Here is a 22,663-nt window from a genome sequence, read left to right on the forward strand (position 1 = left end):
GCGCATGCGCATTCAAAAACGAGTATGCGCGTGCGTATTCCGAAACGAGTATGCGCGTGAGCATTCAAAACGAGTATGCGCGTGCGCATTCAAAACAAGTATACGCGTGCGCATTCAAAAACGAGTACGCGTGAGCCTGTTCAAAAACGCGTATGCGCGTGCGCATTCAAAAACGAGTATGCACGTGCTTTTGCAAAACGAGTATGCGTGTGTGCATTCAAAAACGACTATGCGCGTGCCTATTTCAAAACGAGTATGCGCGTGTGCATTCAAAACCAAGTATGCGCGTGCGCATTCAAAAACGAGTACGCGCATGCCTATTCAAAAACGAGTATGCGCGTGCGCCTTCCAAACCAGTATGCGCGTGCCTATTTCAAAACGAGTATGCGCGTGCGCATTCCGAAACGAGTATACACGTGCGCAGTCAAAAACGAGTATGCGCGTGCCTATTCAAAAACGAGTATGCGTGTGTGCATTCAAAACGAGTATGCGCGTGCCCATTTCGAAACGAGTAGGCGCGTGTGCATTCAAAAACGAGTATTCGCGTGCCTATGCGAAAAGGAGTATGCGCGTGCGAATTAAAAAACGAGTACGCGCGTGCGCATTCAAAAACGAGTACGCGCATGCCTATTCAAAAACGAGTATGCGCGTGCGCCTTCCCAAACGAGTATGCGCGTGCCTATTTCGAAACGAGTATGCGCGTGTGCATTCAAAAACGAGTATGCGTGTGCGCATTCAAACACGAGTACGCGCGTGCCTATTCGAAAACGAGTATGCGCGTGTAGCATTCAAAAACGAGTATGCGCGTGCGCAATCAAAAACGAGTACGCGCGTGCCTATTCAAAAACGAGTATACGCGTGCGCATTCCAAAACGAGTATGCGCGTGTGCATTCAAAAACGAGTATGCATGTGCGCGTTCAAAAACGAGTATGCGCGTGCTTATTCCAAAATGAGTATGCGCATGTGCATTCAAAAACGAGTATGCGCGTGCGCATTCAAAAACGAGTACGCGCGTGCGCATTCAAAAACAAGTATGCGCGTGCGCATTCAAAACGAGTATGCGCGTGCGCAGTCAAAACAAGTATACGCGTGCGCATTCAAAAACGAGTACGCGTGTGCCTGTTCAAAAACGCGTATGCGCGTGCGCATTCAAAAACGAGTATGCGCGTGCTTTTGCAAAACGAGTATGCGTGTGTGCATTCAAAAACGACTATGCGCGTGCCTATTTCAAAACGAGTATGCGCGTGTGCATTCAAAACCAAGTATGCGCGTGCGCAGTCAAAAACGAGTACGCGCATGCCTATTCAAAAACGAGTATGCGCGTGCGCCTTCCAAACCAGTATGCGCGTGCCTATTTCAAAACGAGTATGCGCGTGTGCATTCAAAAACGAGTATGCGCGTGCCTATTCGAAAACGAGTATGCGCGTGTGCATTCAAAAACGAGTATACGCGTGCGCAATCAAAAACGAGTACGCGCGTGCCTACTCCAAAACGAGTATGCGCGTGTGCATTCAAAAACGAGTATGCGTGTGCGCGTTCAAAAACGAGTATGCCCGTGCTTATTCCAAAACGAGTATGCGCATGTGCATTCAAAAACAAGTATGCGCGTGCGCAATAAAAAACGAGTACGCGCGTGCGCATTCAAAAACGAGTGTGCGCGTGCGCATTCCAAAACGAGTATGCGCGTGCGTATTCCGAAACGAGTATGCGCGTGTGCATTCAAAAACGAGTATGCTTTGCGCATTCAAGACGAGTATACGCGTGCGCATTCAAAAACGAGTACACGGTGCCTGTTCAAAAACGCGTATGCGCGTGCGCATTCAAAAACGAGTATGTACGTGCCTATTGCAAAACGAGTATGCGCGTGCGCATTCAAAAACGAGTACTCGTGCGCCTGTTCAAAAACGCCTATGCGCGTGCGCACTCAAAAACGAGTATGCACGTGCCTATTTCAAAACGAGTATGCGCGTGTGGATTCAAATACGAGTATGCGTGTGCGCATTCAAAAACGAGTATGCACGTGCCTATTCCAAAATGAGTACGCGCGTGTGCATTCAATTACGAGTATGCGTGTGCGCATTCAAAAACAAGTATGCGCGTGCCTATTCCAAAACGAGTATGCGCGTGTGCATTCAAAAACGAGTATGGGCGTGCGCCTTCAAAAACGAGTATGCGCGTGTGCATTCAAAAACGAGTATGCGCGTGCGCAATCATAAACGAGTACGCGCGTGCCTATTCAAAAACGAGTATACGCGTGCGCATCATAAAACGAGTATGCGCGTGTGTATTCAAAAACGAGTATGTGTGTGCGCGTTCAAAAACGAGTATGCGCGTGCTTATTCCAAAACGAGTATGCGCACGTGCATTGAAAAACGAGTATCCGCGTGCGCAATCAAAAACGAGTACGCGCGTGCGCATTATAAAACGAGTATGCGCGTTCGCATTCTAAAACGAGTATGCGCGTGCGTATTCAAGACGAGTATGCGCGTGCGCCTTCCCAAACGAGTATGCGCGTGCCCATTTCGAAACGAGTAGGCGCGTGTGCATTCAAAAACGAGTATTCGCGTGCCTATTCGAAAAGGAGTATGCGCGTGTGCATTCAAAAACGAGTATACGCGTGCGCATTCAAAACGAGTGTACGCGAGCGCATTCAAAAACGAGTACGCGCGTGCCTATTCAAAAACGAGTATGCGCGTTCGCGTTCAAAAACGAGTACGCGCGTGCCTATTCAAAAACGAGTATGCGCGTGCGCATTCCTAAACGAGTATGTGCGTGCGTATTCCGAAACGAGTATGCGCGCGTGCATTCAAGAACGAGTATGTGTGTGCGCATTGAAAAACGAGTATGCGCGTGCCTATTCGAAAAAGAATATGCGCGTGCGCATTCAAAACCAGTATACGCGTGCGCATTCAAAAAAGAGTACGCGTGTGCATGTTCAAAAACGCGTATGCGCGTGCGCATTCAAAAACGATTACGCGTGTGCATGTTCGAAAACGCGTATGCGCGTTCGCATTCAAAAACGAGTACGCACGTGCCTATTCCAAAACGAGTATGCGCGTGCGCATTCCAAAACGAGTATGCGCGTACGTATTCCGAAACGAGTATGCGCGTGTGTATTCAAAAACGAGTATGCGTGTGCGCACTCAAAAACGAGTATGCGCGTGCCTATTCAAAAACGCGTATGCGCGTTCGCGTTCAAAAACGAGTACGCGCGTGCCTATTCGAAAACGAGTATGCTCGTGCGCATTCAAAAACGAGTATACGCGTGCGCATTCAAAAACAAGTATGCGCGTGCCTATTCGAAAACGAGTATGCGCGTGCGCATTCCGAAACGAGTATACGCGTGCGCATTCAAAAACGAGTACGCGCGTGCCTATTCAAAAACGAGTTTGCGCGTGTGCATTCAAAACGAGTATACGCGTGCGCATTCAAAAACGAGTACGCGTGTGCATTCAAAAACGAGTGCGCACGTGCCTATTCCAAAACGAGTACGCGCGTGTGCAATCCAAAACGAGTACGCGTGTGCATGTTCAAAAACGCGTATGCGCTTTCGCATTCAAAAACGAGTACGCACGTGCCTATTCCAAAACGAGTATGCGCGTGCGCATTCCAAAATGAGTATGCGCGTGCGTATTCCGAAACGAGTATGCGCGTGTGCATTCAAATACGAGTATGCGTGTGCGCATTCAAAAACGAGTATGCACGTGCCTATTTCAAAACGAGTACCTGCGTGTGCATTCAAATACGAGTATGCGTGTGCGCATTCAAAAACGAGTATGTGCGGGCCTATTCCAAATTGAGTATGCGCGTGTGCATTCAAAAACGAGTATGCGTGTGCGCATTCAAACACGAGTACGCGCGTGCCTATTTGAAAACGAGTATGCGCGTGTGCATTCAAAAACGAGTATGCGCGTGCGCAATCAAAAACGAGTACGCGCGTGCCTATACAAAAACGAGTATACGCGTGCGCATTCCAAAACGAGTATGCGCGTGTGCATTCAAAAACGAGTATGCATGTGCGCGTTCAAAAACGAGTACGCGCGTGCGCATTCAAAAACGAGTATGCGCATGCGCATTCAAAAACGAGTATGCGCGTGCGTATTCCGAAACGAGTATGCGCGTGAGCATTCAAAACGAGTATGCGCGTGCGCATTCAAAACAAGTATACGCGTGCGCATTCAAAAACGAGTACGCGTGAGCCTGTTCAAAAACGCGTATGCGCGTGCGCATTCAAAAACGAGTATGCACGTGCTTTTGCAAAACGAGTATGCGTGTGTGCATTCAAAAACGACTATGCGCGTGCCTATTTCAAAACGAGTATGCGCGTGTGCATTCAAAACCAAGTATGCGCGTGCGCATTCAAAAACGAGTACGCGCATGCCTATTCAAAAACGAGTATGCGCGTGCGCCTTCCAAACCAGTATGCGCGTGCCTATTTCAAAACGAGTATGCGCGTGCGCATTCCGAAACGAGTATACACGTGCGCAGTCAAAAACGAGTATGCGCGTGCCTATTCAAAAACGAGTATGCGTGTGTGCATTCAAAACGAGTATGCGCGTGCCCATTTCGAAACGAGTAGGCGCGTGTGCATTCAAAAACGAGTATTCGCGTGCCTATGCGAAAAGGAGTATGCGCGTGCGAATTAAAAAACGAGTACGCGCGTGCGCATTCAAAAACGAGTACGCGCATGCCTATTCAAAAACGAGTATGCGCGTGCGCCTTCCCAAACGAGTATGCGCGTGCCTATTTCGAAACGAGTATGCGCGTGTGCATTCAAAAACGAGTATGCGTGTGCGCATTCAAACACGAGTACGCGCGTGCCTATTCGAAAACGAGTATGCGCGTGTAGCATTCAAAAACGAGTATGCGCGTGCGCAATCAAAAACGAGTACGCGCGTGCCTATTCAAAAACGAGTATACGCGTGCGCATTCCAAAACGAGTATGCGCGTGTGCATTCAAAAACGAGTATGCATGTGCGCGTTCAAAAACGAGTATGCGCGTGCTTATTCCAAAATGAGTATGCGCATGTGCATTCAAAAACGAGTATGCGCGTGCGCATTCAAAAACGAGTACGCGCGTGCGCATTCAAAAACAAGTATGCGCGTGCGCATTCAAAACGAGTATGCGCGTGCGCAGTCAAAACAAGTATACGCGTGCGCATTCAAAAACGAGTACGCGTGTGCCTGTTCAAAAACGCGTATGCGCGTGCGCATTCAAAAACGAGTATGCGCGTGCTTTTGCAAAACGAGTATGCGTGTGTGCATTCAAAAACGACTATGCGCGTGCCTATTTCAAAACGAGTATGCGCGTGTGCATTCAAAACCAAGTATGCGCGTGCGCAGTCAAAAACGAGTACGCGCATGCCTATTCAAAAACGAGTATGCGCGTGCGCCTTCCAAACCAGTATGCGCGTGCCTATTTCAAAACGAGTATGCGCGTGTGCATTCAAAAACGAGTATGCGCGTGCCTATTCGAAAACGAGTATGCGCGTGTGCATTCAAAAACGAGTATACGCGTGCGCAATCAAAAACGAGTACGCGCGTGCCTACTCCAAAACGAGTATGCGCGTGTGCATTCAAAAACGAGTATGCGTGTGCGCGTTCAAAAACGAGTATGCCCGTGCTTATTCCAAAACGAGTATGCGCATGTGCATTCAAAAACAAGTATGCGCGTGCGCAATAAAAAACGAGTACGCGCGTGCGCATTCAAAAACGAGTGTGCGCGTGCGCATTCCAAAACGAGTATGCGCGTGCGTATTCCGAAACGAGTATGCGCGTGTGCATTCAAAAACGAGTATGCTTTGCGCATTCAAGACGAGTATACGCGTGCGCATTCAAAAACGAGTACACGGTGCCTGTTCAAAAACGCGTATGCGCGTGCGCATTCAAAAACGAGTATGTACGTGCCTATTGCAAAACGAGTATGCGCGTGCGCATTCAAAAACGAGTACTCGTGCGCCTGTTCAAAAACGCCTATGCGCGTGCGCACTCAAAAACGAGTATGCACGTGCCTATTTCAAAACGAGTATGCGCGTGTGGATTCAAATACGAGTATGCGTGTGCGCATTCAAAAACGAGTATGCACGTGCCTATTCCAAAATGAGTACGCGCGTGTGCATTCAATTACGAGTATGCGTGTGCGCATTCAAAAACAAGTATGCGCGTGCCTATTCCAAAACGAGTATGCGCGTGTGCATTCAAAAACGAGTATGGGCGTGCGCCTTCAAAAACGAGTATGCGCGTGCGCATTCAAAAACGAGTACGCGTGAGCCTGTTCAAAAACGCGTATGCGCGTGCGCATTCAAAAACGAGTATGCACGTGCTTTTGCAAAACGAGTATGCGTGTGTGCATTCAAAAACGACTATGCGCGTGCCTATTTCAAAACGAGTATGCGCGTGTGCATTCAAAACCAAGTATGCGCGTGCGCATTCAAAAACGAGTACGCGCATGCCTATTCAAAAACGAGTATGCGCGTGCGCCTTCCAAACCAGTATGCGCGTGCCTATTTCAAAACGAGTATGCGCGTGCGCATTCCGAAACGAGTATACACGTGCGCAGTCAAAAACGAGTATGCGCGTGCCTATTCAAAAACGAGTATGCGTGTGTGCATTCAAAACGAGTATGCGCGTGCCCATTTCGAAACGAGTAGGCGCGTGTGCATTCAAAAACGAGTATTCGCGTGCCTATGCGAAAAGGAGTATGCGCGTGCGAATTAAAAAACGAGTACGCGCGTGCGCATTCAAAAACGAGTACGCGCATGCCTATTCAAAAACGAGTATGCGCGTGCGCCTTCCCAAACGAGTATGCGCGTGCCTATTTCGAAACGAGTATGCGCGTGTGCATTCAAAAACGAGTATGCGTGTGCGCATTCAAACACGAGTACGCGCGTGCCTATTCGAAAACGAGTATGCGCGTGTAGCATTCAAAAACGAGTATGCGCGTGCGCAATCAAAAACGAGTACGCGCGTGCCTATTCAAAAACGAGTATACGCGTGCGCATTCCAAAACGAGTATGCGCGTGTGCATTCAAAAACGAGTATGCATGTGCGCGTTCAAAAACGAGTATGCGCGTGCTTATTCCAAAATGAGTATGCGCATGTGCATTCAAAAACGAGTATGCGCGTGCGCATTCAAAAACGAGTACGCGCGTGCGCATTCAAAAACAAGTATGCGCGTGCGCATTCAAAACGAGTATGCGCGTGCGCAGTCAAAACAAGTATACGCGTGCGCATTCAAAAACGAGTACGCGTGTGCCTGTTCAAAAACGCGTATGCGCGTGCGCATTCAAAAACGAGTATGCGCGTGCTTTTGCAAAACGAGTATGCGTGTGTGCATTCAAAAACGACTATGCGCGTGCCTATTTCAAAACGAGTATGCGCGTGTGCATTCAAAACCAAGTATGCGCGTGCGCAGTCAAAAACGAGTACGCGCATGCCTATTCAAAAACGAGTATGCGCGTGCGCCTTCCAAACCAGTATGCGCGTGCCTATTTCAAAACGAGTATGCGCGTGTGCATTCAAAAACGAGTATGCGCGTGCCTATTCGAAAACGAGTATGCGCGTGTGCATTCAAAAACGAGTATACGCGTGCGCAATCAAAAACGAGTACGCGCGTGCCTACTCCAAAACGAGTATGCGCGTGTGCATTCAAAAACGAGTATGCGTGTGCGCGTTCAAAAACGAGTATGCCCGTGCTTATTCCAAAACGAGTATGCGCATGTGCATTCAAAAACAAGTATGCGCGTGCGCAATAAAAAACGAGTACGCGCGTGCGCATTCAAAAACGAGTGTGCGCGTGCGCATTCCAAAACGAGTATGCGCGTGCGTATTCCGAAACGAGTATGCGCGTGTGCATTCAAAAACGAGTATGCTTTGCGCATTCAAGACGAGTATACGCGTGCGCATTCAAAAACGAGTACACGGTGCCTGTTCAAAAACGCGTATGCGCGTGCGCATTCAAAAACGAGTATGTACGTGCCTATTGCAAAACGAGTATGCGCGTGCGCATTCAAAAACGAGTACTCGTGCGCCTGTTCAAAAACGCCTATGCGCGTGCGCACTCAAAAACGAGTATGCACGTGCCTATTTCAAAACGAGTATGCGCGTGTGGATTCAAATACGAGTATGCGTGTGCGCATTCAAAAACGAGTATGCACGTGCCTATTCCAAAATGAGTACGCGCGTGTGCATTCAATTACGAGTATGCGTGTGCGCATTCAAAAACAAGTATGCGCGTGCCTATTCCAAAACGAGTATGCGCGTGTGCATTCAAAAACGAGTATGGGCGTGCGCCTTCAAAAACGAGTATGCGCGTGTGCATTCAAAAACGAGTATGCGCGTGCGCAATCATAAACGAGTACGCGCGTGCCTATTCAAAAACGAGTATACGCGTGCGCATCATAAAACGAGTATGCGCGTGTGTATTCAAAAACGAGTATGTGTGTGCGCGTTCAAAAACGAGTATGCGCGTGCTTATTCCAAAACGAGTATGCGCACGTGCATTGAAAAACGAGTATCCGCGTGCGCAATCAAAAACGAGTACGCGCGTGCGCATTATAAAACGAGTATGCGCGTTCGCATTCTAAAACGAGTATGCGCGTGCGTATTCAAGACGAGTATACGCGTGCGCATTCAAAAACGAGTAAGCGTGTGCCTGTTCAAAAAAGCCTTTGCCCGTGCGCATTCAAAAAGGAGTATGCGCGTGCGCCTTCCCAAACGAGTATGCGCGTGCCCATTTCGAAACGAGTATGCGCGTGTGCATTCAAAAACGAGTATGAGCGTGTGCATTCAAAAACGAGTATTCGCGTGCCTATTCGAAAACGAGTATGCGCGTGTGCATTCAAAAACGAGTATACGCGTGCGCATTCAAAAGGAGTGTACGCGAGCGCATTCAAAAACGAGTACGCGAATGCCTATTCAAAAACGAGCATGCGCGTGCGCATTCCGAAACGAGTATACACGTGCCCAGTCAAAAACGAGTATGCGCGTGCCTATTCAAAAACGAGTATGCGCGTGTGCATTCAAAACGAGTGTATGCGTGCCTATTCAAAAACGAGCATGCACGTGCGCATTCCGAAACGAGTATACACGTGCGCAGTCAAAAACGAGTATGCGCGTGCCTATTCAAAAACGAGTATGCGCGTGTGCATTCAAAACGAGTATACCCGTGCGCTTCATAACAAAGTACGCGTGTGCATGTTCAAAAACGCGTATGCGCGTTCGCTTTCAAAAACGAGCACGCACGTGCCTATTCCAAAACGAATATGCGCGTGCGCATTCCGAAACGAGTATGCGCGTGTGCAATCAAAAACGAGTATGCGTGTTCGCATTCAAAAACGAGTATGCGCGTGCCTTTTCGAAAACAAGTATGCGCGTGCGCATTCCGAAACGAGTATACGCGTGCGCATTCAAAAACGAGTGCGCGTGTGCATGTTCAAAAACGCGTATGTGCGTGCGCATTCAAAAACGAGTACGCACGTGCCTTTTCCAAAAAGAGTACGCGCGTGTGCAATCAAAAACGAGTACGCGTGTGCATGTTCAAAAACGCGTATGCGCGTTCGCATTAAAAAACGAGTACGCACGTGCCTATTTCAAAACGAGTATGCGCGTGTGCAATCAAAAACGAGTACGCGTGTGCATGTTCAAAAACGCGTATGCGCGTTCGCATTCAAAAACGAGTACGCACGTGCCTATTTCAAAACGAGTATGCGCGTGCGCATTCCAAAACGAGTATGCGCGTGCGTTTTCCGAAACGAGTATGCGCGTGTGCATGTTCAAAAACGCGTATGCGCGTTCGCTTTCAAAAACGAGCACGCACGTGCCTATTCCAAAACGAGTATGCACGTGCGCATTCCGAAACGAGTATGCGCGTGCGTATTCCGAAACGAGTAGGCGCGTGTGCACTCAAAAACGAGTATGCGTGTACGCATTCAAAAACGAGTATGCGCGTGCCTATTCGAAAACGAGTATGCGCGTGCGCATTCCGAAACGAGTATACGCGTGCGCATTCAAAAACGAGTACGCGCGTGCCCATTCAAAAACGAGTATGCGCGTGTGCATTCAAAACGAGTATACGCGTGCGCATTCCAAAACGAGTACGCGTGTGCGTGTTCAAAAACGCGTATGCGCGTTCGCGTTCAAAAACGAGTACGCGCGTGCCTATTCAAAAACGAGTATGCGCGTGCGCCTTCCAAAACGAGTATGCGCGTGCGTATTCCGAAACGAGTATGCGCGTGTGCATTCAAAAACGAGTATGCTTGTGCGCATTCAAAAACGAGTATGCGCGTGCCTATTCGAAAACTAGTATGCGCGTGCGCATTCAAAACGAGTATACGCGTGCGCATTAAAAAACGAGTACGCGTGTGCCTATTCAAAAACGAGTACGCGCGTGCGCCTTTCCAAACGAGTATGCGCGTGCCTATTTCAAAACGAGTACGCGCGTGTGCAATCAAATACGAGTATGCGTGTGCGCATTCAAAAACGAGTATGTGCGGGCCTATTCCAAAACGAGTATGCGCGTGTGCATTCAAAAACGAGTATGCGCGTGCGCATTCAAACACGAGTACGCGCGTGCCTATTCGAAAACGAGTATGCGCGTGTGCATTCAAAAACGAGTATGCGCGTGCGCAATCAAAAACGAGTACGCGCGTGCCTATTCAAAAACGAGTATACGCGTGCGCATTCCAAAACGAGTATGCGCGTGTGCATTCAAAAACGAGTATGCATGTGCGCGTTCAAAAACGAGTATGCGCGTGCTTATTCCAAAATTAGTATGCGCATGTGCATTCAAAAACGAGTATGCGCGTGCGCATTCAAAAACGAGTACGCGCGTGCGCATTCAAAAACGAGTATGCGCGTGCGCATTCCAAAACGAGTATGCGCGTGCGTATTCCGAAACGAGTATGCGCGTGAGCATTCAAAACGAGTATGCGCGTGCGCAGTCAAAACGAGTATACGTGTGCGCATTCAAAAACGAGTACGCTTGTGCCTGTTCAAAAACGCGTATGCGCGTGCGCAATCAAAAACGAGTATGCACGTGCTTTTGCAAAACGAGTATGCGTGTGTGCATTCAAAAACGACTATGCGCGTGCCTTATTCAAAACGAGTATGCGCGTGGCATTCAAAACCAAGTATGCGCGTGCGCATTCAAAAACGAGTACGCGCATGCCTATTCAAAAACGAGTATGCGCGTGCGCCTTCCAAACCAGTATGCGCGTGCCTATTCAAAAACGAGTATACGCGTGCGCATCATAAAACGAGTATGCGCGCGTGTATTCAAAAACGAGTATGTGTGTGCGCGTTCAAAAACGAGTATGCGCGTGCTTATTCCAAAACGAGTATGTGCATGTGCATTCAAAAACGAGTATGCGCGTGCGCAATCAAAAACGAGTATGCGCGTTCGCATTCCAAAACGAGTATGCGCGTGCGTATTCCGAAACAAGTATGCGCGTTTGCATTCAAAAACGAGTATGCGCGTGCGCATTCAAGACGAGTATACGCGTGCGCATTCAAAAACGAGTAAGCGTGTGCCTGTTCAAAAAAGCCTATGCGCGTGCGCATTCAAAAACGAGTATGCACGTGCCTATTGCAAAACGAGTATGCGCTTGCGCAATCAAATACGAGTATGCGTGTGCGTATTCAAAAACGAGTATGCGCGTGCCTATTCCAAAACGAGTATGCGCGTGTGCATTCAAAAACAAATATGCGCGTGCGCACTCAAAAACGAGTACGCGCATGCCTATTCAAAAACGAGTGTGCGCGTGCGCCTTCCCAAACTAGTATGCGCGTGCCCATTTCGAAACGAGTAGGCGCGTGTGCATTCAAAAACGAGTATTCACGTGCCTATTCGAAAAGAAGTATGCGCGTGTGCATTCAAAAACGAGTATACGCGTGCGCATTCAGAACGAGTGTACGCGAGCGCATTCAAAAACGAGTACGCGCGTGCCTATTCAAAAACGAGTATGCGCGTTCGCGTTCAAAAACGAGTACGCGCGTGCCTATTCAAGAACGAGTATGTGTGTGCGCATTGAAAAACGAGTATGCGCGTGCCTATTCGAAAAAGAATATGCGCGTGCGCATTCAAAACCAGTATACGCGTGCACATTCAAAAAAGAGTACGCGTGTGCATGTTCAAAAACGCGTATGCGCGTGCGCATTCAAAAACGATTACGCGTGTGCATGTTCGAAAACGCGTATGCGCGTTCGCATTCAAAAACGAGTACGCACGTGCCTATTCCAAAACGAGTATGCGCGTGCGCATTCCAAAACGAGTATGCGCGTACGTATTCCGAAACGAGTATGCGCGTGTGCATTCAAAAACGAGTATGCGTGTGCGCACTCAAAAACGAGTATGCGCGTGCCTATTCAAAAACGCGTATGCGCGTTCGCGTTCAAAAACGAGTACGCGCGTGCCTATTCGAAAACGAGTATGCTCGTGCGCATTCAAAAACGAGTATACGCCTTCGCATTCAAAAACAAGTATGCGCGTGCCTATTCGAAAACGAGTATGCGCGTGCGCATTCCGAAACGAGTATACGCGTGCGCATTCAAAAACGAGTACGCGCGTGCCTATTCAAAAACGAGTTTGCGCGTGTGCATTCAAAACGAGTATACGCGTGCGCATTCAAAAACGAGTACGCGTGTGCATTCAAAAACGAGTGCGCACGTGCCTATTCCAAAACGAGTACGCGCGTGTGCAATCCAAAACGAGTACGCGTGTGCATGTTCAAAAACGCGTATGCGCTTTTGCATTCAAAAACGAGTACGCACGTGCCTATTCCAAAACGAGTATGCGCGTGCGCATTCCAAAATGAGTATGCGCGTGCGTATTCCGAAACGAGTATGCGCGTGTGCATTCAAATACGAGTATGCGTGTGCGCATTCAAAAACGAGTATGCACGTGCCTATTTCAAAACGAGTACCTGCGTGTGCATTCAAATACGAGTATGCGTGTGCGCATTCAAAAACGAGTATGTGCGGGCCTATTCCAAATTGAGTATGCGCGTGTGCATTCAAAAACGAGTATGCGTGTGCGCATTCAAACACGAGTACGCGCGTGCCTATTTGAAAACGAGTATGCGCGTGTGCATTCAAAAACGAGTATGCGCGTGCGCAATCAAAAACGAGTACGCGCGTGCCTATTCAAAAACGAGTATACGCGTGCGCATTCCAAAACGAGTATGCGCGTGTGCATTCAAAAACGAGTATGCATGTGCGCGTTCAAAAACGAGTACGCGCGTGCGCATTCAAAAACGAGTATGCGCATGCGCATTCAAAAACGAGTATGCGCGTGCGTATTCCGAAACGAGTATGCGCGTGAGCATTCAAAACGAGTATGCGCGTGCGCATTCAAAACAAGTATACGCGTGCGCATTCAAAAACGAGTACGCGTGAGCCTGTTCAAAAACGCGTATGCGCGTGCGCATTCAAAAACGTGTATGCACGTGCTTTTGCAAAACGAGTATGCGTGTGTGCATTCAAAAACGACTATGCGCGTGCCTATTTCAAAACGAGTATGCGCGTGTGCATTCAAAACCAAGTATGCGCGTGCGCATTCAAAAACGAGTACGCGCATGCCTATTCAAAAACGAGTATGCGCGTGCGCCTTCCAAACCAGTATGCGCGTGCCTATTTCAAAACGAGTATGCGCGTGTGCATTAAAAAACGAGTATGCGCGTGCCTATTCGAAAACGAGTATGCGCGTGTGCATTCAAAAACGAGTATGCGCGTGCGCAATCAAAAACGAGTATGCGCGTGCCTACTCCAAAACGAGTATGCGCGTGTGCATTCAAAAACGAGTATGCGTGTGCGCGTTCAAAAACGAGTATGCCCGTGCTTATTCCAAAACGAGTATGCGCATGTGCATTCAAAAACGAGTATGCGCGTGCGCAATAAAAAACGAGTACGCGCGTGCGCATTCAAAAACGAGTGTGCGCGTGCGCATTCCAAAACGAGTATGCGCGTGCGTATTCCGAAACGAGTATGCGCGTGTGCATTCAAAAACGAGTATGCGCGTGCGCAATCAAGACGAGTATACGCGCGCGCATTCAAAAACGAGTACGCGTGTGCCTGTTCAAAAACGCGTATGCGCGTGCGCATTCAAAAACGAGTATGCACGTGCCTATTGCAAAACGAGTATGCGCGTGCGCATTCAAAAACGAGTACGCATGTGCCTGTTCAAAAACGCGTATGCGCGTGCGCATTCAGAAACGAGTATGCACGTGCCTATTTCAAAACGAGTATGCGCGTGTGGATTCAAATACGAGTATGCGTGTGCGCATTCAAAAACGAGTATGCACGTGCCTATTCCAAAACGAGTACGCGCGTGTGCATTCAAATACGAGTATGCGTGTGCGCATTCAAAAACAAGTATGCGCGTGCCTATTCCAAAACGAGTATGCGCGTGCGCCTTCAAAAACGAGTATGCGCGTGTGCATACAAAAACGACTATGCGCGTGCGCAATCATAAACGAGTACGCGCGTGCCTATTCAAAAACGAGTATACGCGTGCGCATCATAAAACGAATATGCGCGTGTGTATTCAAAAACGATTATGTGTGTGCGCGTTCAAAAACGAGTATGCGCGTGCTTATTCCAAAACGAGTATGCGCATGTGCATTCAAAAACGAGTATGCGCGTGCGCAATCAAAAACGAGTACGCGCGTGCGCATTATAAAACGAGTATGCGCGTTCGCATTCCAAAACGAGTATGTGCGTGCGTATTCCAAAACGAGTATGCGCGTTTGCATTCAAAAACGAGTATGCGCGTGCGCATTCAAGACGAGTATACGCGTGCGCATTCAAAAACGAGTAAGCGTGTGCCTGTTCAAAAAAGCCTATGCGCGTGCGCATTCAAAAACGAGTATGCGCGTGCGCAATCAAAAACGAGTATGCGCGTGCCTACTCCAAAACGAGTATGCGCGTGTGCATTCAAAAACGAGTATGCGTGTGCGCGTTCAAAAACGAGTATGCCCGTGCTTATTCCAAAACGAGTATGCGCATGTGCATTCAAAAACGAGTATGCGCGTGCGCAATAAAAAACGAGTACGCGCGTGCGCATTCAAAAACGAGTGTGCGCGTGCGCATTCCAAAACGAGTATGCGCGTGCGCATTCAAAAACGAGTGCGCGTGTGCATGTTCAAAAACGCGTATGCGCGTGCGCATTCAAAAACGAGTACGCACGTGCCTTTTCCAAAAAGAGTACGCGCGTGTGCAATCAAAAACGAGTACGCGTGTGCATGTTCAAAAACGCGTATGCGCGTTCGCATTAAAAAACGAGTACGCACGTGCCTATTTCAAAACGAGTATGCGCGTGTGCAATCAAAAACGAGTACGCGTGTGCATGTTCAAAAACGCGTATGCGCGTTCGCATTCAAAAACGAGTACGCACGTGCCTATTTCAAAACGAGTATGCGCGTGCGCATTCCAAAACGAGTATGCGCGTGCGTTTTCCGAAACGAGTATGCGCGTGTGCATGTTCAAAAACGCGTATGCGCGTTCGCTTTCAAAAACGAGCACGCACGTGCCTATTCCAAAACGAGTATGCACGTGCGCATTCCGAAACGAGTATGCGCGTGCGTATTCCGAAACGAGTAGGCGCGTGTGCATTCAAAAACGAGTATGCGTGTACGCATTCAAAAACGAGTATGCGCGTGCCTATTCGAAAACGAATATGCGCGTGCGCATTCCGAAACGAGTATACGCGTGCGCATTCAAAAACGAGTACGCGCGTGCCCATTCAAAAACGAGTATGCGCGTGTGCATTCAAAACGAGTATACGCGTGCGCATTCCAAAACGAGTACGCGTGTGCGTGTTCAAAAACGCGTATGCGCGTTCGCGTTCAAAAACGAGTACGCGCGTGCCTATTCAAAAACGAGTATGCGCGTGCGCCTTCCAAAACGAGTATGCGCGTGCGTATTCCGAAACGAGTATGCGCGTGTGCATTCAAAAACGAGTATGCTTGTGCGCATTCAAAAACGAGTATGCGCGTGCCTATTCGAAAACTAGTATGCGCGTGCGCATTCAAAACGAGTATACGCGTGCGCATTAAAAAACGAGTACGCGTGTGCCTATTCAAAAACGAGTACGCGCGTGCGCCTTTCCAAACGAGTATGCACGTGCCTATTTCAAAACGAGTACGCGCGTGTGCAATCAAATACGAGTATGCGTGTGCGCATTCAAAAACGAGTATGTGCGGGCCTATTCCAAAACGAGTATGCGCGTGTGCATTCAAAAACGAGTATGCGCGTGCGCATTCAAACACGAGTACGCGCGTGCCTATTCGAAAACGAGTATGCGCGTGTGCATTCAAAAACGAGTATGCGCGTGCGCAATCAAAAACGAGTACGCGCGTGCCTATTCAAAAACGAGTATACGCGTGCGCATTCCAAAACGAGTATGCGCGTGTGCATTCAAAAACGAGTATGCATGTGCGCGTTCAAAAACGAGTATGCGCGTGCTTATTCCAAAATTAGTATGCGCATGTGCATTCAAAAAACGAGTATGCGCGTGCGCATTCAAAAACGAGTACGCGCGTGCGCATTCAAAAACGAGTATGCGCGTGCGCATTCCAAAACGAGTATGCGCGTGCGTATTCCGAAACGAGTATGTGCGTGCGCATTCAAAACGAGTGTACGCGAGCGCATTCAAAAACGAGTACGCGCGTGCCTATTCGAAAACGAGTATGCGCGTGTGCATTCAAAAACGAGTATGCGCGTGCGCAATCAAAAACGAGTATGCGCGTGCCTACTCCAAAACGAGTATGCGCGTGTGCATTCAAAAACGAGTATGCGTGAAGCAAAACTGCGATTCGGCCTAGTTGGAATCTATCCATCCTGAACAATGTATGCGCAGGCGAACAAGGACAAAGAAAGGAATACAAACTGGCGCAATCTAACAACTGATTTATTAATCGAAAAACATTGACTCTTTTTAACCCTCGGAACAGCGCTCCCTGGTGACCTAAAAAAACACACAATGCACTGCGCACTTACGACAACGATAACAAAAACATAAAAACGATAACAGTTTCATTGATTGACAGACAGGAGCGCGATTTCTTTTGTTAGTAAAGCTACTGAAGGGTGGCTAACACAGTTGTCTTTCTGCTTGTCTATATGATATGCCTCCATTATCTCCCTTGACGTCTTGTTTCTACTCCTATACAGCAAGGTAGTGTCGCTAAAGCAAGGAGAGCATGCGCACTCATTGCAATGCATTGCCAAATGGGTTACAGGCCGACCTTTCAGGCTTGACATATGCTCTCTTAGCCTCGTGTTAATGCACCTGCCAGTCTGCCCTATATATACACAACCGCATGATAAAGGTATGCAATACACCACACTGTGTGCACATTCAACAAACCTGAGCTTATGTCTTATGCTACATCTCTTATGTGCGTTGGTCCCTCTGTCGCATTTCTGGTTGACCAACGCGCACACTCCTCCTATTTTGTTTTTGGCCGAAAACACTACTTTCACATCATACTTTCCAGCCACCTTTTTTAATCTATGTGAAAGCCTATGTACATAAGGGACCGCTACTACCTTAGAGCTAGAACCAGTCATCCCACCTGTTTCCAAACATGGCGCCGTTTCCCGTCTGAGCTTCTTTAATAACCTAGTGCCTACGGCCAACATCACAGAGAATGGGTACCCCTCGTCCTGGAGCCTAGAGACCTGTTCATGAAACGACGCATGAACAGTATGGAAACAGGATTTAACCAATGCAGACCGAAAACAATTTGTTATAATTCCATTCTTGACCAGCTTAGAATGACATGAAGCGAAACTCATAAGCGGCTTTCCTGCCCTAGGCGAAAAGGTCCAACACACATGATCTGACAAAAAGTCCAGCTTCAAATCCAAAAACTGTAGCTTATTTTCAACCGGTACTTCTGAAGTAAATGTCAACCCCTTTCCTAGAGAATTAAAAGCAAATTCAAAGGGATTGGAATTGAAGGTGTTTTTCACAGCAAAAACCCATAAGCAGGAGGTTCCTTTTAGGCCTATTGTTTCAGAAAAAGGGGCGTGGCAGAAGCTAGTTGCGGGGTATCTGCAAAAGATGTTGAAGTCGTTGAAAGTAAATGACCCTTTTCTGCTGGCTAATTCTGAGGGTCTCACGGGGTTTTTTGCATCAGATAACAGAAAAAACAGTTGGGGTATCAGCATTGACGCTCAGGACTTGTATTACTCGTTGCCGCATGTGCCTTTGATGCATTGTGTCCTAGAGTGCATAACAGAAAATAATGAAGTGACGTTTCGCAACACCTGTGGTATGCCCGTCGAGTCTTTTCTTGAGCTTCTGAGCTTTTATTTAGAGAACACTCACGTGGGGTTCGGGGATAAAACGTTCATCCAGGCGAAGGGGGTATGCATTGGGTCAAAGGTAGCGCCGGTCCTTAGTGACATTTTCATGGGCAGCATAGATAGAGATTTGTCGTTTTGCCTACAAGGTGTAGTCTACAAGGTCTTCAGGTATGTCGATGACTACTTGGTGTTGGGGTGCGATGTGCACAAAGAGGACTTCAGGGTTTCGGTATTGAATGCTTTTAATTCTCTAGGAAAGGGGTTGACATTTACTTCAGAAGTACCGGTTGAAAATAAGCTACAGTTTTTGGATTTGAAGCTGGACTTTTTGTCAGATCATGTGTGTTGGACCTTTTCGCCTAGGGCAGGAAAGCCGCTTATGAGTTTCGCTTCATGTCATTCTAAGCTGGTCAAGAATGGAATTATAACAAATTGTTTTCGGTCTGCATTGGTTAAATCCTGTTTCCATACTGTTCATGCGTCGTTTCATGAACAGGTCTCTAGGCTCCAGGACGAGGGGTACCCATTCTCTGTGATGTTGGCCGTAGGCACTAGGTTATTAAAGAAGCTCAGACGGGAAACGGCGCCATGTTTGGAAACAGGTGGGATGACTGGTTCTAGCTCTAAGGTAGTAGCGGTCCCTTATGTACATAGGCTTTCACATAGATTAAAAAAGGTGGCTGGAAAGTATGATGTGAAAGTAGTGTTTTCGGCCAAAAACAAAATAGGAGGAGTGTGCGCGTTGGTCAACCAGAAATGCGACAGAGGGACCAACGTACATAAGAGATGTAGCATAAGACATAAGCTCAGGTTTGTTGAATGTGCACACAGTGTGGTGTATTGCATACCTTTATCATGCGGTTGTGTATATATAGGGCAGACTGGCAGGTGCATTAACACGAGGCTAAGAGAGCATATGTCAAGCCTGAAAGGTCGGCCTGTAACCCATTTGGCAATGCATTGCAATGAGTGCGCATGCTCTCCTTGCTTTAGCGACACTACCTTGCTGTATAGGAGTAGAAACAAGACGTCAAGGGAGATAATGGAGGCATATCATATAGACAAGCAGAAAGACAACTGTGTTAGCCACCCTTCAGTAGCTTTACTAACAAAAGAAATCGCGCTCCTGTCTGTCAATCAATGAAACTGTTATCGTTTTTATGTTTTTGTTATCGTTGTCGTAAGTGCGCAGTGCATTGTGTGTTTTTTTAGGTCACCAGGGAGCGCTGTTCCGAGGGTTAAAAAGAGTCAATGTTTTTCGATTAATAAATCAGTTGTTAGATTGCGCCAGTTTGTATTCCTTTCTTTGTCCTTGTTCGCCTGCGCATACATTTTTCAGGATGGATAGATTCCAACTAGGCCGAATCGCAGTTTTGCTTCAGTTTATTTCTAGTTCATCCGGCCTTCTTTCTTCATGTCCTAACTTTGACTTATCTAACCCGGCGGTTCTGGTGCCGTTTATCGCGGTCTGCGAATGCAGAGCCCGCAAGCTGAGCTGGTTCCTAAAGAATGCACAGTGCCCTATGGAAGTTCTGCTTGTGTGCGGGTGGTTGCCTCCATCGGAAGGACATGCGAGAAGAATCAGCAAGATTCTGCGATCAGAGAGCCGAAGACAGGTTAGGCACTTCAAGGATTGCCTAAGAGTGGCGTGTTCGTCTGTTTCTGATGGGCGTCTAAACGTCAAGGTCTTCCGCGAGTGGTGTAGACAAGCGAACATTTTAACTGAGGCCATGTGGAATGACGTGCGTCGGGGCTTGCCCAGGAAAAAGAGAGATCCGCCGAAGGGAGGCCTTCTACTCCTGGGTGATGCGGTGGTGGAAGAGCGCCAACAAAAGGTCCTGAGGTTGGGACCGAAGTTCTGTGTGGAGCCTAGACTTGACCTTGTGGACAAGCTATCCCTCACAAGAGACATTGCCCGGCAAGTACCCGAAAAGGAAAAAGACAGATGTGTAGTGGAATGTGTGGACGTTGTCGCCAAAGCTTCGGTAAGCACCACGCCTTGCCGTAATGTCGCTCGGGTTGCTAGTTATTTGGTTGAGAACAACTTAAGAGTTGTTCAAGCGGACAAAGAAGGTTTTTTGGTTGTTCTACCGGAGACTTTGTATGTAGATAAAGCCTCTGCGGCAATTCAAAAGTGCTTTAAAGAATGTCATGTGAATGTAGAAAGCGTGAAGAGGAAGGCTGTCGAGTTATTAAGGAAATGCAACTTAGAAAAACTTGCGTCGGATGTTGGGAATTCAAAGGGATTGGAATTGAAGGTGTTTTTCACAGCAAAAACCCATAAGCAGGAGGTTCCTTTTAGGCCTATTGTTTCAGAAAAAGGGGCGTGGCAGAAGCTAGTTGCGGGGTATCTGCAAAAGATGTTGAAGTCGTTGAAAGTAAATGACCCTTTTCTGCTGGCTAATTCTGAGGGTCTCACGGGGTTTTTGGCATCAGATAACAGAAAAAACAGTTGGGGTATCAGCATTGACGCTCAGGACTTGTATTACTCGTTGCCGCATGTGCCTTTGATGCATTGTGTCCTAGAGTGCATAACAGAAAATAATGAAGTGACGTTTCGCAACACCTGTGGTATGCCCGTCGAGTCTTTTCTTGAGCTTCTGAGCTTTTATTTAGAGAACACTCACGTGGGGTTCGGGGATAAAACGTTCATCCAGGCGAAGGGGGTATGCATTGGGTCAAAGGTAGCGCCGGTCCTTAGTGACATTTTCATGGGCAGCATAGATAGAGATTTGTCGTTTTGCCTACAAGGTGTAGTCTACAAGGTCTTCAGGTATGTCGATGACTACTTGGTGTTGGGGTGCGATGTGCACAAAGAGGACTTCAGGGTTTCGGTATTGAATGCTTTTAATTCTCTAGGAAAGGGGTTGACATTTACTTCAGAAGTACCGGTTGAAAATAAGCTACAGTTTTTGGATTTGAAGCTGGACTTTTTGTCAGATCATGTGTGTTGGACCTTTTCGCCTAGGGCAGGAAAGCCGCTTATGAGTTTCGCTTCATGTCATTCTAAGCTGGTCAAGAATGGAATTATAACAAATTGTTTTTGGTCTGCATTGGTTAAATCCTGTTTCCATACTGTTCATGCGTCGTTTCATGAACAGGTCTCTAGGCTCCAGGACGAGGGGTACCCATTCTCTGTGATGTTGGCCGTAGGCACTAGGTTATTAAAGAAGCTCAGACGGGAAACGGCGCCATGTTTGGAAACAGGTGGGATGACTGGTTCTAGCTCTAAGGTAGTAGCGGTCCCTTATGTACATAGGCTTTCACATAGATTAAAAAAGGTGGCTGGAAAGTATGATGTGAAAGTAGTGTTTTCGGCCAAAAACAAAATAGGAGGAGTGTGCGCGTTGGTCAACCAGAAATGCGACAGAGGGACCAACGCACATAAGAGATGTAGCATAAGACATAAGCTCAGGTTTGTTGAATGTGCACACAGTGTGGTGTATTGCATACCTTTATCATGCGGTTGTGTATATATAGGGCAGACTGGCAGGTGCATTAACACGAGGCTAAGAGAGCATATGTCAAGCCTGAAAGGTCGGCCTGTAACCCATTTGGCAATGCATTGCAATGAGTGCGCATGCTCTCCTTGCTTTAGCGACACTACCTTGCTGTATAGGAGTAGAAACAAGACGTCAAGGGAGATAATGGAGGCATATCATATAGACAAGCAGAAAGACAACTGTGTTAGCCACCCTTCAGTAGCTTTACTAACAAAAGAAATCGCGCTCCTGTCTGTCAATCAATGAAACTGTTATCGTTTTTATGTTTTTGTTATCGTTGTCGTAAGTGCGCAGTGCATTGTGTGTTTTTTTAGGTCACCAGGGAGCGCTGTTCCGAGGGTTAAAAAGAGTCAATGTTTTTCGATTAATAAATCAGTTGTTAGATTGCGCCAGTTTGTATTCCTTTCTTTGTCCTTGTTCGCCTGCGCATACATTTTTCAGGATGAGTATGCGTGTGCGCGTTCAAAAACGAGTATGCCCGTGCTTATTCCAAAACGAGTATGCGCTTGTGCATTCAAAAACGAGTATGCGCGTGCGCAATAAAAAACGAGTACGCGCGTGCGCATTCAAAAACGAGTGTGCGCGTGCGCATTCCAAAACGAGTATGCGCGTGCGTATTCCGAAACGAGTATGCGCGTGTGCATTCAAAAACGAGTATGCGCGTGCGCATTCAAGACGAGTATACGCGTGCGCATTCAAAAACGAGTACGCGTGTGCCTGTTCAAAAACGCGTATGCGCGTGCGCATTCAAAAACGAGTATGCACGTGCCTAATGCAAAACGAGTATGCGCGTGCGCATTCAAAAACGAGTACGCATGTGCCTGTTCAAAAACGCGTATGCGCGTGCGCATTC

At 47.8% G+C, this 22,663-nt stretch overlaps 1 long non-coding RNA gene across 1 annotated transcript; it reads left to right on the plus strand.

The window, feature by feature from the left end:
• Positions 1-19,079: 19,079 nt before the first annotated feature.
• LOC142769399 (uncharacterized) lies at positions 19,080-22,202 on the plus strand. Its single transcript, XR_012885824.1, has 2 exons — positions 19,080-20,292; positions 22,125-22,202. It is a non-coding gene; the product is annotated as an uncharacterized LOC142769399 (long non-coding RNA).
• The last annotated feature ends 461 nt before the right edge of the window (positions 22,203-22,663 follow it).

This window comes from Rhipicephalus microplus, chromosome 8 (assembly GCF_043290135.1).
Source record: "Rhipicephalus microplus isolate Deutch F79 chromosome 8, USDA_Rmic, whole genome shotgun sequence".
In the NCBI taxonomy this organism is placed as follows: Eukaryota; Metazoa; Arthropoda; class Arachnida; order Ixodida; family Ixodidae; genus Rhipicephalus; species Rhipicephalus microplus.